The sequence below is a fragment of the Balaenoptera borealis genome (genome assembly GCF_965194805.1).
Source record: "Balaenoptera borealis genome assembly, chromosome: 9".
Lineage (NCBI taxonomy): Eukaryota > Metazoa > Chordata > Mammalia > Artiodactyla > Balaenopteridae > Balaenoptera > Balaenoptera borealis.
This window is the reverse complement of record NC_138873.1, coordinates 36,660,641-36,667,131: the sequence shown is the minus strand read 5'-3', so window position 1 is coordinate 36,667,131 and position 6,491 is coordinate 36,660,641.

The window sequence follows — 6,491 nt, the reverse complement described above, 5'->3', positions numbered from 1 at the left end:
TATGGTTAGTATGTTTTCATTTTAAATTTTGTTCAAATCTTTGTTATTTCAACTAGAAGCTATGCACGCAAGTATATAGTTAGTTAATTTATCAATATTCTATGCGTTCATGTACAGAGAACACGATTTTTCAGTTGTTCACCTGAACACCAGAGAGAATCACTCTCCCAACCCTTTAACATAACAAAAGCTTTAACATAACATTGCACCAAGAGGTTCAACTATTAGTCTGCTTTTCTAAGGATCCACATTTTTTAAATTGCATAAGGAAACTAATTTTAAATGTAGATGATAGAATAGATAAAAGATAACATATTTCAGTATCTAAAATAATATAAACTGGAATACAGTGAATGTAATTTTTAAAAGTGGAGAAAATACACACAAAAATATACAATTTGTAAATTTCATGTTACAAATGGTGGTTTAATTACAAAATGCAGCATTCTCCTCTGTGATGTGAGCTACTGGTCAGTGCCAGATATTACGATAGCCTTTTATAAACTAACGATCAAGTCATGTCAATTAAAAAACCTTTAATTATTTTGTGCCTTTTATATCTGTCTAGATACAGATACTTTTATCTATCCACTTGTATACAGGGAGACAGATACATATACACCCACATACACCCTTTTATTGTTTTTTTGTTTTCTATCCATAACTTGGCCTTCTATTTTCAGACTCTGTTAATGCTTCTGTTGAGACTGTTTTTCTAGCAAAATCCTGATAGCCAGCCTTGACAAGTACTGCAGTGGTGTGAGTTTAGATCCATGATTCAATAATGCCCTAGGAGTCTCAGATTAAAAATGCTATGGAAACGTACCTTCCATGTACCTTTCTTACATATTCAAGGCAGAGTGCACAGCTTCTCCATGCTGCAGCTGAGCATGGTTGCTCTCTACTAAGCACCATGACATTTTGTTTCCAAACAGACTGCACTGCCCTGATGAATACTGCAGTTCGTCACAGAACTGTTTTCTTTATTCATTCCCTAGAAATGGAATGAGCTATTACTTAAGACCAAAATCTATCTCTAAAAAATTTTAGTCATATGTTCCCAATACATTATGACGTTATTAAATTATTTTGAAGTCTAAAGCCAGAAAGAAAAAAAAAAACAACTTCTGTGCTGTCCCTTCAAACAATAGATGCCAAACTTGCTATTTTTCTGTTTCTTGTAACATACTACTACTTCAATAGGCTTACAAAACATGAAGGTCCAAAAATAGCCTTCAATTTTTCTACAATAAATCTAAAATTAGCAACTTCTTATTTCCAATCTATGAGGGGGTTTTTTTCCCCATAAAGTCTCTATCAATTTAAAAATAAGCAGATAAGGGCATAAATGTGCACACATCTAATAAAAGTATCCTAATAAAAGCGTGAAGAAAAATATACATGGTCATTTGCATTATACTGGGAAATTCTTTTAGTCTTAAACTTTTCTATAGCACTTGATATTTCAGAAACCTGTAGAGTCTCTTTCACTTTCATCAAGTAATACCAACCAACCAGATCCATTAATCTTTGATTTAACTTTTTCTAAAACTGAAAGAAATTTTCCTATGGAGAATCCACATTTTTGTAACTCTCTGAGGCACTGGTCCTATTAATGCCAGTTTATTAATCGTGAGAGCATAGAAAATGACTTATTCAGCTATTAGGAGATAAACTATTGTCTTCATTTATACATAATACGAATGTTCATGCAATAATTAATGTAGATACTTGGGGAAGAATTTCAGACAAAGAAAATAATTGTTTTAAACAAAATAAAAATTTTAAATCTGTGAAAAAGGCAATCACGTAGCTTGTTTAGAATTCAGCAGCTGGATAAACTTTTTCTTTTTTGACAAATAATGTGCTTCCTCTTTTCCGATTACAAGAACTAGAAAACTCACTCTGTTTCTTCTGACTTGGCTGCCAGGAAGCTCAGGAGTGACCTCAGGGCCCATTCACAGCAAATGGTTTCCTGCTCATGTTTAAGTATATTCTTTTCAATTTTTTTCATGATTTTTTTTACTTCACGGTTGTTTATTTCCATTTTATTATTCTGATGTATCTAAATTCTGTATATATGGAAAGAAGCAAGGAGTTCATTAATTTTGACAAGAAATTCATTCACAAACCATTTACTGTGTATCCATTATGTGTCAGGCACTATTCTATTCTAGAGGATGGGGATGAAGTTAGTTAAAAGATGATTTGCATGAGAGGAGCGAATATTTCTTATTGTATTCCTAAGAGAGAGGGGGAAAAAAATCTCTCAATCAAACCAACTTCAAGAAAATGAAAATTTAAAAGAATTTCCTTAATAGAAAAGCCTACCAACATCAATTTAACACTCACAAAGAGGAAGTTAATATAGTGAGTTTAGTTATCTTTTGACTGTTGCTTACAGGGGTATGGAAAACTACTTACTTAATTATACAACCCTCTTCTCCAGTGTCCTGCAATAAAACCAGCCTTCCTCCTTGGGCATGTGCTAGGTACTAATAACATCATTCATGAAATAAAAGCTTTTAAATAAATTGCCCCTTAATAACAGAGATCAATTTAAACATTCTAATCTCCAAGAAAGGGGCCTTTGGGTCTTAGACTTCCTACCTTGAAGCTTCTGATGTAAAAAATAAGTAGCACCTATTGGGGCAAGCCAAGAAAAAACGATGCACTTTTTGTGGGTAACCAGGCAAGGATAATTGTTAACTGGTAAAGCAGTTCCCTTTTATAGATGACTTCAAGGTTGGTGGGCCTAAATTTGCCCTTGCTTTCAGCTTTGTTTTGCCTTACTAGCTTGCAAATATGTGTCACACAGTGACCCTAGGTTGGCCTGCCTGCTGCCAGACTGATGTTGAGAAAGGTATTGAAATTTACAAGGATCTTGCCTTTGGCCTCCACTCTCAGGGCGCAGCATTCTCACACACTTTAAAGTGTTGCCAGCTCACAATAGCCTTGTAGTCAGGGAAGCCAGCCCAGCAAGGCTGCCCACAGATGCACGTGCATGTCACCTGCCCCAGCAATTGCAAATAGACTAGCACATCTTGGGGCGACCTGCTTGTCTTCCATTTGCAAGAGAAAGCTGTGTAAATATATTTCAGAAAGGGCAAAATATTGGACTTCTCAATATGAACTATGTGCACTTAGTCGTCTCAGACTAACATAAAGGTCTTTAAATAACAGAGCTGCCTGTATTTCACTGTGAAGCTAAGTTAAAACATTTTTTTAAAGTGGTGTCATGTCTTAGTGACTTTCTAACGAACCCAAACACTGGAGTGGCTGACACTTTTTAAAGTAACTGTAAGCAGTACCTCAAAGGATTCAGAGAAGTAACAAGTAACAAAGTGTGACCACTGATCTTGAAAAATCAGAGTGCTCTAATGAGGAAAAAAGCAGACCTAGAATTTAAAAAAAAAAAAAAAAAATCCTACTTTCCTTCCAAAAATGCTGCAAGGAGAATTTTAGAATGCTGCAAAGTAATCACTTCATTAATTTATGCAACACAACTCAAATTTTGTGGGACAAGCTATAACAGGGTCAAAATGGCCAGATGTATAAAATACAGGTGCAAAAACTGTAACTTTATATTAAATGAGTGAGGGAAGAGTTGGGGAGGCGGATCAGGACCACTGAGCTTGATGTTTCCAGATCTCAGCATTCGACATCTCACTCACGTCAGTTAAGTGAGTTAAATCACAGAAGGACAAAACAGGGAGGAAAGGACCAATTTCGGGAAGACAGCTGAGTCTTCCCTCCTCCATTTCGTTTAGATCTGTCTTTCTGGGCTTTCTTTCCTAATGGCATTTCGTTTGTAGGGAAGTTCTTCGTATATTTCGGTCTAATTATCTCATTGTACAAATCTTTGAAAAGGAACGAACTGTGGTTTGCTCTGCGCGCGGACATCTTTTCTTCTGCCCGAGTTCTTCCTAAGCCTTCAACCAACTTTCACTGAAAAGGATGTCGCTGAGGGGCGATGAAGCTTGAAATCCCGCGGTTTTCTCATTCTCTTTTCTTTCTCTCTGCAGACGCCACCCCTACACCTCGCTCCCGTACTCCAGAGAATCCACCACCGTTTTTAATGATGCTGGGGCGTTTTAAAGAGTTTCCTCCGTTTCTGCCTCTGACCCGAGAAGCACTTTCAGTGTTAGACAAGGCGCCTGACCAGGGCATAGGCAAATGGGATATTCGAGGGGAATAAAAGACCTAATTGAAAAATCTCGTGCTGCCTAATTGCGATCAAGTATCTTGCAGCTAAGTTAGCATGTTATTAATTTGGTCGTGTTCAAAACACCGAGGTCTTTTGCCTTATGCCTTCTTGTTTATTTAACAGACGTATAGAGCGCTTACCACGTACCAGGCACTGTTCTAAACGTTTTTAAAATATGACCCTCTTTGCTTAAGAAGTATTTTAAGCGACAGTAAATCTGCGTGTGCATTTCGAACGTCCCTGCCGTATTTTTCATTATAGCATGGTACAGTGGTTAAGTCTTAAAAGACAAATATGGAAAAACTTTAACCAGCTGCAACTTTATTTCAAGCAAGTCATTTCCCTCTTCGCAATTTTTCGCAATTATTATAATTAAATACAGTAAGATAGTGAGAAAGAACTCTTAAATTTTTTTTTCAGTGATGATGTCAGGTTTTGCCCCCGGCGTTTCGAAGCGCCCGCTAATTTGATCGCGTGGCCAAGGTTAATTGCATCTGTAGACATTCGCTTTCAGAAAAAGGCGCACCCTTCGCTTAAAGTCGTGAAGGCTGAGTTCGCCCCAGGCCGGAGGCGGCGTGTCCCCGCGTGGCCTGCGCGGACTGGCCGCGGGCGCATCCGCCGGGGAGGTGGGACGGGCGACCCGCGCAGATCTGGCTCTTCCCTAGCCGGGCTGTGAGGACCGAGAGCCGAGTGACGTCGGGGGAGGTCAGAGCCTAAGGGAGGCGAGCCCGCTCGGCTCCCCGCAGCGCGCTCAGGCAGCCGGCGCTGCAGCGAAGCAAAGGCCCGGAGACCCGCGCGGAGGGGAGGCCCACAGCCGAGCTGGGGGGTCACCGCCCCCCGCGGCCTCGAGCTGACCGGGTGCATCCCCACCAGGCCCCGCCCGGCCCCCGACGACTGTGTGTTTTGCCCGGTGTTAAGTTTCAAAAGTCAGGACGGAACGTTTCGGGTTTCTGTTCACACGGTTATTGCAGGCGCCGCGGTGGGGACCGCACAAAAGAGACGAGGGCGTGTGGGGAAGGGGTTTTGTGGTTTAACGAGGGCTTAACCCGCGGACTGCAGGTCCTTCCCGCTCTCCCCCTGCCCTGCCCAGACCCGGGCCCGGTCTTTTCAAGTCTCATTCCTTCCTCTTCTCCTCCCCGCCCCGCGCCGGTCTTGTGTGAGGAGAGACTGGAGTGTCAGAGGGGGACGCGCTAAGCAGATCCCCAGAAAAATAAGACTCCGTCGTGGCGTAGGGCTGTGGCGACTGATTGACGCCTCTCTCTCAGAGGCTTTTCTGCCCTAAGCACCGAGCTGTCCCGGCGCAACGAGTGGAGTCTCGAGTTCGACCCCGACCAACCCGGCGCCCGCCTCCCGGTACCGCGGCGCCCCGGCGGGCCCACCGCCTCCCGCTGCCCTCGCATAGACACAACTGCGTAGCCGGTTCAAAAAAATACCTCAGAGTATGGAGGGAAAGAGCAGCTTGAAAACATGTTTTACAAGCACATCTAGAGTTTTATACAACCCACGCTGTCCAATGCACTAAAAACTGAACACGCATTCGTCTTTTAGAAAACAAATTAAATTTCCAAGCGCAATTTTTTTTTTCACGTCCGGGATTCTACTTAACTCTACCTCTGCGACTACCCAAACCAGGGAGTGTGGAGAATTGCAATTATCTGGATAATCCAAGCCCGAAAAACTCGAACTTGAAAAACTACTAAAATTGTGTCCTGAAATACCCTCATCATTGCTCTAGTCCTTCCTGCCACCAGAGTAGACACAACTCCAGCCCACGGTCTACTCAGCGGGATCTATTATCCGCAGCCTCAGTGGCCAAATGCAAAGAACTGATTAGGTGCAAATCGAAAATCGTTTGGTGGCCGGTCTCTCAGACCCTCCGACCGCCAGCTGTTAAGTACCTGGTCGGGGAAACTTGCGTCCTTATCTGTTCACAGCCCAGAGGCCGCGGAAGTAGCCTTGGGAGTTGCCAAAGAGAAAAGCAACTTTGATTTAGGGTTTTCGAAAACCCCAGAGGGCAAATGTGACCGCCAGGGTCAGTCAGTCAGCAGTTTTGGTCCAGACAAGGGACAGCCGAGTGGGGCGGTTCGGTTAAGCCACGGCGCCTTCCGACGTCACACACGCTCGCTCACACTCAGCCACGCGCTTGGGGTTATTCTTTAAACACAGGGCTGAAACTTCACCGGCAAACGGCTGGGTGCGGAGGAGCGCCAAAACCCGAGGTCCAGAGCCCGCCCCTCGCCAGCCCGCCCCCGCCCCCGCCCCCGCCGCGCCCGCGCCGGCGCCG